Raw genomic sequence first — 12,064 nt, 5'->3', positions numbered from 1 at the left:
TGAGAGTCCTGCTGTCAAAAGCCCTATTCGGACGGGACTAGTTTAACATGGAGAGGTGGGGTAAAGTAATTATTACCAGAGCTTCTCAGTGATTTTAGTCCCGTCCGGATGTCAGTACGGCGACTTTTCCCTTCTGTGAAAAGGTCTGGAAAATTTACCTCAGGTAATACTAATCCCGTGCGCATAGACCAGCTGTAAAAATGTACGTAAATATTCCATAATTTCCTGTTTAAAAGTAGTTTTCCGCGTTTTTCCCAAGTATACGCTTGAAAAAGCATTCAGTTGCGTTCTAGATGTGGTTGTGAGTAAGTCCCCTATATTTAGAGGGACAGCCTATCAACACCTGATTCCTGTCTATTTAAAGACTGCGTTTATGCCACCTGGTTTTGTGTCATTGTTAGCTCCGCCCCTTGGTGCGGGCGCACCGCCATTCAATGCTGGACTAGTGTTTGGTTGGCAGCTCAGCGGTGGTGTGCAGGCTGTTATTTTCCCCCCAAGGTAGGTTATAGTTAAAGGGATACTCCACTTTTTTTGGAAATGGGCTCATTTTACAACTCCCCCTGAGTTAAACAGTTGAGTTTTACCGTTTTCGAATCCATTCAGCCGAACTCCGGGTCTGACGGTACCACTTTTTAGCATAGCTTAGCATAGATCATTGATTCGGATGAGTCCGGTAGCATTTCTTTCAAAATGACCAACGAGTTTCTATACTTTTCCTATTTAAAACTTAACTCTTCTGTAGTTAAACCGTGTACTAAGAAAGACGGAAAATGAAAAGTTGCGATTTTCCAAGCCTGTATGGCTAGGAACTACTCTCAGAAAAGGACACAAACACCAAATACCGTATAAAAATTAAGCTTTTATTTAGCCATGGTAATAGTGTAAATAATAAACAATAATACTTATCTGGGAAAAGGGGAGGGCTGGACGGACCAAAACAAAGAAATAAACAAAACAAAACCCCACCCCTAACCTATACTAAATATAGAAAAAAAAATACAATCCCTATCTGGCACACGATCAAAGCGCCCTAACCAAACTTACAGCTGGTGGTCCGCCCAGGTCTAGCTGGTGTTTCTAGACAGAGAAGTATCCCTACGGGTGATGTATGTATACCCCGGGGTAGCTCTAAAGCTACTCCCCAACTCCCTGTGTACAACAGAGAAAAAAAAGTTTAATTAGTACAAATTATAAGAATCCACAAACAAACAAGTGCTCCGTCCTGCTACTACAAGTTCCAAAAATGGAACACAAGTTAGGTTTACTAACACACAAAAACAGTTTAAAACTATTGTCAAATGTGTCAATCAAAATGTCAGAAAACCAAACACACACAGGGTACAAACCAAACCAAAAGCAGGAACAGAGAGAAAGAACTGATCCAAAACTGAGCCTTTTTAAAGAGCCCAACCAGCTGCAGATGAGTGGGCGGAGTTCCAAGTCCCAATCAGCCGTTGAACCACCAATCAGCTGCCGGAACTGGTCACAGAAGCCATCTTACCTGGTAGAAAAAACACAAACACACAAACCACAAGCAATACCAGAACAAAATGACTATAAAACGAACCCAGAACTCTGGGGACGTAACACAGAGCATCTTCTAAAAAAAAAGCTCCAGCAGTTTATCTTCATAAACCATGTACTTAGTCACTTTGTGGGGTAATACGGTAATATGTATCAGAAATAACTTAATGACAATCAATCAAAAGTAAATAAAAAAAAACAAGTAATAGCTAAATTAGAACATTCAAATATTATATAGCCTAACTGAAAAACCTAACGGGACTAAATGCATTACCTTGTACAGTTCATGGTGCTCTCACTTCCATCTTGATTGTAGCTGGAGTCATCAGTGGACACCTCACGTCTTTTCCTCTTTATTGGTGTAGTAGAGGTTGCCCCGGGACACTCTGTGAAAGGCTCCATCAGTGTGTCACATGACACACTTCTGTTAGGCATTCTGGCCTGGGTGGCTGCATAAATTAATAATATATTTGTAATCAATAAGCAGCGAAAGTACAAAAAAAAAATTATATAATCTTGACTATATGATGAAACATTCAAAAGCTCCATAGTATTCAAAATCACCTTTGCTTCCTAGCCTGCACACCTGCAGATCTGGAGCTGACTGACTATTGACATCAACTCGATAAAACTCATTCAGATTCATCGTCTTGGCGCTCTCTTTAGGCATATTCATATTTTGCCGCTATGTGAAAAAATCCAGCAAAATGCGCTGGCGCGTTTGTCGACTCCAGAGGATTAACTTTAGCCTAACCATACATTGTGATTAAAATATATATATGATCACTCACCTCAAGACGCCGCTACGGTGGTGGAGTCCATGCAGGAGTAGCAAAGTAGCGTTTGGCACTGCGTCGCTTTTCAGCGCGAGCGGTGTGGAGAAGCCTATTTCCACCTCTTTTGCGCTGGAGAAGCAATCCCGCGTAAAATGCAGTTTGCACACTCCAGCTCTAGGCGGGAACTTGCGGTCTTCCAGGCCAAGTGCATGCATCCACTGGCGCCTAATTTCCAAGTCAGCTGGAAAGCTATGCAGTCCAGCAGTGCTGTTGCAACCAGCAACACTACACCTACGTACCATCCTGACCACTGTACTAAATACAGATAAATCTACTCTAACTTGAAGCTATCCTAACTGATGCAATGCTATGCTACTAACTAACTATACTTCTAGCAATACTACACTAACACGTATGCTAATTAACTACCTAGGCTACACGAAATAATCTAAATGACTATATAAATGCTATGCTAAATACTCTATCCGGATCGTTTTCAATACTCGCAATTCCAACTCCTGACTCGCTACAGTGGTTTTGACGAAACAAGATGGTTTTTATACTGCCAAGGGCGTGTTAGCTCGTACTAAGGGCGTGGTGAGCTGGAACCTGCTTACGTCACCTCCCACCGCTTACGACGTACCACCGCAAACATCCAATAGAAAAACCTGCAGTGGCCACCGTTCAACCTGAAGAGGGCAGCACTCAGACGTTTTTACACCATATATTGTAGAATTAAAACACTTTGTACCCAAACGTCAAAAAAGTTACTTGAATCAAGTGATTTTCCTGTGTGAGTCTTGAAGCTGACTTCTGCTGATGAAACTGCAAACTATCTTCAGTAAATCTTTTTTTCAATTTATTATAATTCTGACCCTGGCTGTTCTTTCAAACATCTGGTCCTTGGATGTAGCCTGGCACTGCCCTCCTACGTACTTCCGCTCGATTTCATTTCTCTTCAGTACTTAGTCTGGCCTCTCTCAAGAGAGAAACGTTAACTTCCTGGTAGGCGTGTACTCTTTTGAAGTTCAAAACTATTGGATCTGCCCTGAGTCACTCTGGATCTGTCACAACCAATCGCTAGCGTGTGGTCGTGACGTATGGCATGCGACAGAACTGGCCGGAAACAAGAACGAAGTTTTCAAACACCAACCGGGAAGACATTTCACTTCATTCCCTAACTTCAACAGAAAGCTGTTCTTTCAAACATCTGGTCCTTGGATGAGGCCACAGATGAGAATCTTGCGCTGTCCAGTGTTAAACTCACTTATGCTGACACCTACTGGCGTGCGTCTGTGCAGCATCTTGCAAAAGTAAAGGTTTACAGTAACGCACACAACTGTTAATAATAGTGACCCATGAGAGATTTATTTCGTGTCTTTTTCTAGAATGGGCAGTTTGTGACTTTGCGAGATAAACAGCAAAGTAGCACTGATATTACAAAACATTCAGAGGCACATGCCAATCAAATACAGACGTGACACAAATAACTATTATGACACAGATAACTATTAAAAAAAATATTGCTGACTTTAATGCATGATTGATAGTTAAAATATCACAAAATGAGGCTATTTATTTAATATTTTGTGTCACAATTACGTCAGTATAGGTGCTCAATTCATCTGTCAGTCACTACTGGAGGTGTCACAATATACGGTGACATGTTCCGCGACTCGGTCAGGTGTCGTGTCAGTAATAATGTCAGTGACACATGCCACTATCCACTGGCACATGCCAATGAAGACCGGATGTGCCAATAAGTATACATGTGCCATTGGCTTCTTTGCGGCAGATTTATACATTCCGTTTTTCTGACTGGATTCTGCAATTTAGTCTGCGTTTTCCGTTTTTTTATCACATTTTCAAAATCAGAATCGAAACTAAAATTCAAGTCCTTTCACCGTCCTATTGTTGGCTTGCTTTGAAATGTAAATTTTTTTAAATGGGTCACCGCGCATGAAAGACACATGATAGAGAGACATGGTATAATTTGGCCAGTCAGCAAAACCATCTAGTAGGCAGTCATTGCTGTAGGCAAGTAGTGTTAATTTCGTCAGACGAGACGAGATTAAATAAGTTTGTCAACGACCTTTTTTTCCATGAGTAAGACGAGACGATGACGAGACTGCACTACTGTTCAAAAACGCTGACTAAGACTAAATTAACATGCATTATTGTTGACGAAAAAAGACGAGACGAAAATGTTTTGCATAAAATAAAAACTAAGATAAAATCTCTCTTCATTTTCGTCTACAATCGTCTCTGCTTTTTCATCAGCTGTACGCCTTTAAAATATTCCGAATGAGTTCGCGCTGTTGCTCAAGTAACATTACGAAGCTATGGTGTTTGTTTTGGCACATACATTATGCAGGTTACGATTGTATTGCTTCCACTAAAGAAAATAATGCACTCCGTCTCTACGGTTAGAATCCTGTGTGTGGCAACGATCCATGGCAACGCTCTGTTTTTCATGGCAACGGTGTGTTATACTTAGCAGCGCATTCTACATTAGAATTCGACAAAGCCATTTAAAAAAAATGTTTAAACATACGCACAGATTGTTACATAAAATGGTGTGTGTGCGTAGAAAGAATTCGTCCACACGCCGCTCAAAAAAAAAACCAAACAGCAGGCTTTTTGTGTTAAATTATATTTCCTGTCGCTGCCCAGGCTTTTTTATTGTACATGACAGACTAATAACCCTTTTCTTTAGAGACTTAGGTTATGTCCCATTGACCGGTCCGTTGCATTACGATTAAAAGCAGTATCAATAAAGTAAAAAATGTGATGTCAAGTTCGAGTGTATGCGCTGTTTAAACGAGTGTTCTCACGATACACTTGTTGTGATTTGCGGAGTTTTGACAAGTTTTATAGTCTTGATATTGTTTCTTATTCAAAAGTGGTGACTGAAAAAAAAACCTGAAACCTCTTCCCGCGCCTTTGTACCTTCAGTCGGAGTCTGTTGGGCCTGAAGGATAACAAATTTTAGGAATCTTTTTCAGATATACTTTCTTACCTAAACATCACGTTGAAGAATACTGATTTTAGCATTTAAGGTATAGATGAAGATTAAGTCAAGCAATTCCAGAGTCTGACATTAGCTTTTGTCTTTATGCACTTCCTGACCATTAAGCTCAAGGTACAGTGGTGCCTTTGTCTCTATGATAATGTTAAGGTTTGAGCAATCAAGTCAGGATGATTGGATTAGCAATAAAATAGCTGATTTGCTCGGTTTCTAGATAACTTGATATACAGGTTTTTCACTATATATAATAAACTCCTCCTTACTTTCCAGTCCCAGAAGTCCCTTAGAAGGTATATAACTACAATGCAATACTGTATTAGAGTTAGACTGATTTTGGAACCCGCAGCCGTGATCAATAAATAACAACTTCTGAACGCGATCCCAACTGTCTCACTGGTCCTTGCTTCGATGAAAGAAAAACTTTACAACAGATGATGCTGTGTGACCCGGATATAGTTACAGCTTCCTCACCTGTATCCAGATTGAAAACTTTAAGCAACAAAGAATGAACTTTTCCAGACTGAATCTCAACAAAGATCTCAACTGACTGAGTTCCAGACTGAATCTTGAAACCTCTCAACCAAGGTTTGGTGAGTGCTGCTCTATACAAAAGAACCTTTGCAGACCAGTACAAAAGTGTGATCCTCTGCGCCGTCAGAGAAGAGTTAACTAACAGCTGCAGGGTTTGGTTAACTAAATTATCCTTTAAAGTTTTTCTTTTAGAGATGAAAGTTATCCTCTGTTTTTAGGCAGGGAAGTTTAGCATTACGCTAATATTTTGGTATCCTCTGTTCTCAGGCAGGGAAGATTAGCATTACGTGCTAGTTAGTTTGTTTATCCTTTGTTTCACAGGGAAGATTTAACAGTTAATGTTAAAATTTGTGTGTATTCTCTTGCTAAAGAAGGCCTGTCTTTTGTAAGCTAGAGAAGATTAGCGTCATGTGCTAATAAGATTGTACCCTCTGTTTGTAAGACAGTAGAGACAAAGTTTAGTGTTTGTTTGTGTGATAACAGAAATTCACAATGTTTAGGAAAAGTACTAGACTGACTACCCCTTTATGGACAGATAGTGAATTCAAGTCTTTGTTATCAGAGCACATGGACTCCATCGTGACTGAGCCAGTCAGATTGAATTTAACAAAGAAATTTGGCATTGATGCAGATGAAGTATGGTCAATTGAAGATTGCAAGAAAGTGTTGGGTGCATGTATCAGGAAGAAACATGTGAAAGGTATTATTTTATGTCACAGAGAGTTTAGCTTATCCATTGTACAAGAGCAAGCTCGTTGTATTGATAAGTTAAAAAAACAGAACAAACAATTGCACACTCGAATGTCCTGTCTCACAGACAAGGTGGGCCATAACAAGGCCTCAACCAAATGTGACTCAGAAGACCAACAGTCAGATGAAAGCTATCCTGATTTACAGTCTTTTGATAGAATAGAGGACAATGTCAATGCAGATGTAAATGCAGTTGAAGTGTGCGTAGCTAGACAAAAGCCTCAAGGAAAAGGTTTCGTTTGCAACCCCCATATTGCAGCCACAAGCAGTCAAAACATCTTTAGGTCCTAAAGATATTGAGAGAATTGCTGAAAGTTTGCCATCAGTGGAAATACATTTTTCTGAGTTTAGGAGAGAGTTTAAAAAGATCAAAAAGATGCGGCTCTATGATATGACTCTAGCTGAAGTCACCCAGCTAATATCACAGATCTTGACTGAGTTAGAATTCAATGATTTTGAAAGTGCTGTAAACAATCCTGAACTGCAACAGACCAGTAAAGATGATTTGAGAGAAGGTGTCTTGAAAATTATAAAGAACATTGCTGGACCACACATGGACTGGTCAAAGCTCACTAGTTGTTTACAGAAGAAGGATGAAACTGTTTGTGAGTACACAGAACGATTCTGCCAGACCGCTGCAGCTTACAGCGGAATTGCTGACACGTCAGAGAAGGTGTTAGGTGATAATGGTCCCCTAGTTCGCACATGGTTTCAGGGTCTTCTGTCAGAACATAAAAATGCACTGCCTTTCTTAGACTTAAAATGGTCCAACAGAACCTTGCAAAACAACTGGGAGAGTTTAGTCACGTGGGAACGAGATTCTGATGTCCAGGCAAGAATACAAGTTGCAGCAGCAGTTACTGTTAAGGTCAACTCAGAGAAGCCAAAGAAACGCAAAAGTCCTAGAGAAGCCAGTTGTTCTTACTGTGGCAAGCACGGACATTTTGGAAAAGAATGTAGAAAAAACAAAGAATTTTAGAGACGTAAACAATGTTACTCAACTTCTACTCAGTCTGCTTGCTACTCTGAAGCAGCCGCTCCCCTCGTCATTAAACTCGTGGGGCAACTTGTTGAGGTGTTAACCATTTGGGCTGTGATTGCTTAATTTCCCCATCATCTTACAACAAAGATGAAAGACTTGTTTTTGTTTAATAGCACAAAAGGAAAGTGACTGTCACAGTTTTCCTTTGGGGGACACTGATTAAGTAAACTCACAGCCTAAAATGTTATGTTACAGCACAGGCTTCATCAGTAATGGTGTTAGGTCAGACTGTAAATATAAAAAGCCCTCATGCAGGGACTAGTGAATCAAGCAAACGAAATTGGTTAACTACCCTCACACCTCTGAAAATTGTATTACAGCGTGCACCAGTTACAAACCCATCCTCATGTATGATGTGTGCAATGACTGAAGTTGTGTTAGAGGATTAAGGAGAAATGACTCACAATTGTGTTACGCTTACATACACACCTACGAGGGAAGTAAAAGAAACTCCCATAGAAAATTTAGTTTGAAAATAGTTGTTTTGTTGATGGTTCAGCTCAAGAAACAAGCCGTTAGAACCTAAGTGGTAAAGACCACATCGAGTGATGTTGATTACAGCAGCTGAAGTATTGTGTCAGGGAAGGGAAAACTTGTAAATGAACATGTCACACTGTTGCCCCTTCTACAGGGACAGGATAGGACACACGGACAAGTGAGGTGCCCTGGGAAGAACTGAACGCAACAGGCGTTCGGGGGTTAACCCAGGGTGAAGACAATTCCCTTATAGGCCCTTCCCCTCCCCTAGTCCATCCTTACCTCACTGGTTAATAGGTGTCTCATGATTTAAGAATTAGGGAAAGAAGGAACAACAAATAGCAGACTCAGATTGAACAGAGGATACAACCAGTCTTTACAACGAATACTGCTCTGTTGCCGTTTTCTCTTTTGTTTTCTTTCTTCCTCTGTGCAGATACCACTGGATGACTGTCCCGAGACCCATATGCACCGACCTCCTCACCTGTGTATGAAGCCACAACCTTCCAGAAAACAACTCGACCCACTGCTGAGCCAACTATCACAAAGAAAAGAAAAAAAACAACGCAGAGACTCACATACGTTCCGTATGTCAACAGTGGAACCTTCAGTCATCCATCGAACATGATCAAGATTGTCGTACTACTAACTTTTGGAGCTTTAATCGCGTCTAACAGGGTTAACGGATCCAACAGAGAACTTGAACAAAATCCAACAAGACATTCTTGATTTTTCAGCAAAATTCCACCAGATGACTGAAAGGTTCACGAACCCTAATTGCATGTTTGTTTCTGTGTCCGCATGCAATTACAGAAGAACTACACAGATCCGAAGCTACGTGCCTGTAACTTACACCAGTTACAAGAATTGACTTAAGTGTCTAAATTTGTATATTATGTGAGAGTTTTTAATAACTCTCAAACGGGGGACTGAAGGATAACAAATTTTAGGAATCTTTTTCAGATATGCTTTCTTACCTAAACATCACGTTGAAGAATACAGATTTTAGCATTTAAGCTATAGATGAAGATTAAGTCAAGCAATTCCAGAGTCTGACATTAGCTCTTGTCTTTATGCACTTCCTGACCATTAAGCTCAAGGTACAGTGGTGCCTTTGTCTCTATGATAATGTTAAGGTTTGAGCAATCAAGTCAGGATGATTGGATTAGCAATAGAATAGCTGATTTGCTCGGTTTCTAGATAACTTGATATACAGGTTTTTCACTGGATATAATCAACTCCTCCTTACTTTCCAGTCCCAGAAGTCCCTCCCCCTTAGAAGGTATATAACTACAATGCAATACTGTATTAGAGTTAGACTGATTTTGGAACCCGCAGCCGTGATCGATAAATAACAACTTCTGAACGCGATCCCAACTGTCTCACTGGTCCTTGCTTCGATGAAAGAAAAACTTTACAACAGGCCCCAGCTTTTGAATTGTGATGGTTAAAATAAAATACAGAACAGTTTCATCATTTGTAAATGTGTCTCCTAAATCAGAAATTGAAAACCAGACATGTTTAACTGTTGTTGCATTCAACAAAAATCATTCAACAAGTGTATTTTGTCAGGTAATTATGACATTTTACCAATATTTGAGATTATGTGAAACACTTTTTTACTGAAATGTTAATCAGAAATAATCTCAATAATAATGTGTTATTTCACTAAAACTTGACTAAAATGAAAAGACTTTTAGTCGACTAAAACTTGACTAAGATACCTTAAGTTCTCTTTTGACTAAAACTAGACTAAAATGATAAGACTTTTAGTCGACTAAAACTAGACTAACAAAAAAAGATATACGAATGACTAAATATGACTAAAACTAACAAGGACATTTGGCACAAGACTAAGACTAAATTAAAAATAGGTGACAAAATTAACACTATAGGCAAGGCGAGTTTATTTATATAGCACATTTCATACACTATGGCAATTCAAAGTACTCACAAAATAAAAGTAAGGAAAGTTTAAACAGTTATAAAAGGAATTAAAAAAGATATATGATAGTTATAAAATTAATTAAAAGAGTAAAAAGATGATACAAAAGAATAGACAAAGTTCTCATCTGCAGGGCCGGATTAAGAGTTCAGGGGCCCCTGGGCACAATGACTTGTAGGTCTTATAAGTCTCCCTCTTCTGTTGAAAATAAAAGTTATTTGGAAGAATGTGGGTAACCAAACAGTTGATGTACCCCAGTGACTTCCATAATAGTTTTTTTCCTACTATGGTCAATGGGGACCAGCAACTGCCCGGTTAGCCACACTCATCAAAATATCTTCTTTTGTGTTCAGCACAAGAAAGAAATTAATACATGTATGGAACAACATTAGAGTGAGTGAGTAAATAATGACATAATTTTTATTTTTGGGTAACTATCCCTTTAAGGACAAGCGGCAGCATGTTTACTATTAGGGCTACTGTCACTTTAAGATCTGCGCGCAACGAGTCAACACGCATTTGACAAGCAGATTTGTTTCTTATTTTTTTCTACTGTTCTTTCACTTTAGACATAACCAACTTTGTTTATGTAAACCTTGTGTGTATTTGACAGTATTAGAGCAATAAGACTCGAAAGATAACTTAGTTCAGTAACAGGCGCTGTTAGACAGGCTTTTAGTGCATGTGTGCGTCGGGTGTTTGCGCTCAGAAAAGCGCCCGTTAGAACAGCACATCAGCAGCGATGACATATTTAACCGGCAAGGCTTTAAAGCACATGGAAATAATATTTTTTTATGAACTACAGTGTCCCGTTCCTCTGCATTTCATGTGAATATACGTCGCGCTGTACAGTATGTTGAGACGGAGGCGCCAGAACTGGAAACTGATAGAATGCACGATCCTACGATATTTCTTCAAAAGCAGATCGTGGAGACATTTTAATCATAATATTTGACATAATATTTGACGGTGCCCAGGGCCCCTTAGATGTCCTGGGCCCCTGGGCAATTGCCCATTTGCCCTAATGGTTAATCCGGCCCTGCTTGTTTGGTTCGATTGAATCGAACTCTAGTTCGTTTCCCCCCTTGGTGCGGACCTTTTGGGCAGGTGTGAATACAGCAATCGAACTCTGGTGCGGACCAAACAATCGAACCGAGACCCAGCTGAAGAGGTGGTCTCGGTACGGTTCCAAACGAACTCTGGTACGGTTCGTTTACGATGTGAACATGAACCGACCCAATATCGGCCCAATATCAATATCGACCCAATATTGTTCGTTCAAGTGCGAAAGAGAATTCCATTCCGGCGCGCTGTCTGGCCACTACTGTTGCGCGTCTTTCTGCGCGTCGTGAGTGCATCATTGGAATGGAATGAATGAATGAGTGTGTGCGCATCAGGACATTCACATACAGAGTGTTATCTTTAGTCTAACCGCGCATAAATGCTTTAAAAGCATTTGCATGAATACGAGCGAGTTCATATAATGTAACGATAGTTACAATACAGGGTGGGGGTGCTGCGTTAATTTACGTTAAACTGGTCAAACTTAATCGCAAGCGTTAACGTTGACAGCACTTGTTAGCAGTATATACAATAATAATCTCATTATTTGAATGTGTGAACATAGCCCCTCTCTATGAATCTAAACTTTATACTTTATACCCACTGTCAGCATCCCATGGTAGGCGCACATGAGAGCATGATGTTCTCTCCGCCGGAACCGTCTTGCAGCACATCGTCGTCTTCTCAAAATCCGAATTATAACATTGTATAGATGACATTGTGTCATATGATACTCATTAGTTTCTTCATATTGCGTTTGTAGAGAATAACACAAAAACAGTAAAAGGACAAATATTGCAGTACGAAATATCTCCAAATTTATTTTTATTTTTTATTTTATTTTTTTATATCTCCGAGCCTTTTTTTTTTTGCACTTCCTAATTTCTCTACTTGAGAATCCTTGTCCAATGAATGGACGACCTTAGCAC

At 39.8% G+C, this 12,064-nt stretch overlaps 3 protein-coding genes across 3 annotated transcripts in view; 1 reads left to right on the top strand and 2 right to left on the bottom strand.

The window, feature by feature from the left end:
* LOC307000598 (uncharacterized protein) overlaps nucleotides 1-12,064 on the top strand; it is a 496,331-nt gene that overhangs the window by 171,141 nt on the left and 313,126 nt on the right. The window lies entirely within an intron of this gene.
* The window catches only part of LOC307000631 (uncharacterized protein), a 426,328-nt gene that overhangs the window by 195,730 nt on the left and 218,534 nt on the right, over nucleotides 1-12,064 (bottom strand). The gene's annotated exons all lie outside the window — the stretch shown is intronic.
* LOC307001012 (uncharacterized protein) overlaps nucleotides 10,034-12,064 on the bottom strand; it is a 573,545-nt gene continuing 571,514 nt past the window's right edge. The window contains exon 12 of the mRNA XM_079617100.1: nucleotides 10,034-10,200. The gene's annotated coding sequence lies outside the window, so the exon portion shown is untranslated. The remainder of the gene's footprint in view (nucleotides 10,201-12,064) is intronic.

This window comes from Phoxinus phoxinus (genome assembly GCF_949152265.1).
Source record: "Phoxinus phoxinus genome assembly, chromosome: 1".
NCBI lineage: Eukaryota > Metazoa > Chordata > Actinopteri > Cypriniformes > Leuciscidae > Phoxinus > Phoxinus phoxinus.
The sequence above is the reverse complement of the archived record's forward strand: the minus strand, read 5'-3'. Positions and strand labels throughout refer to the sequence as shown.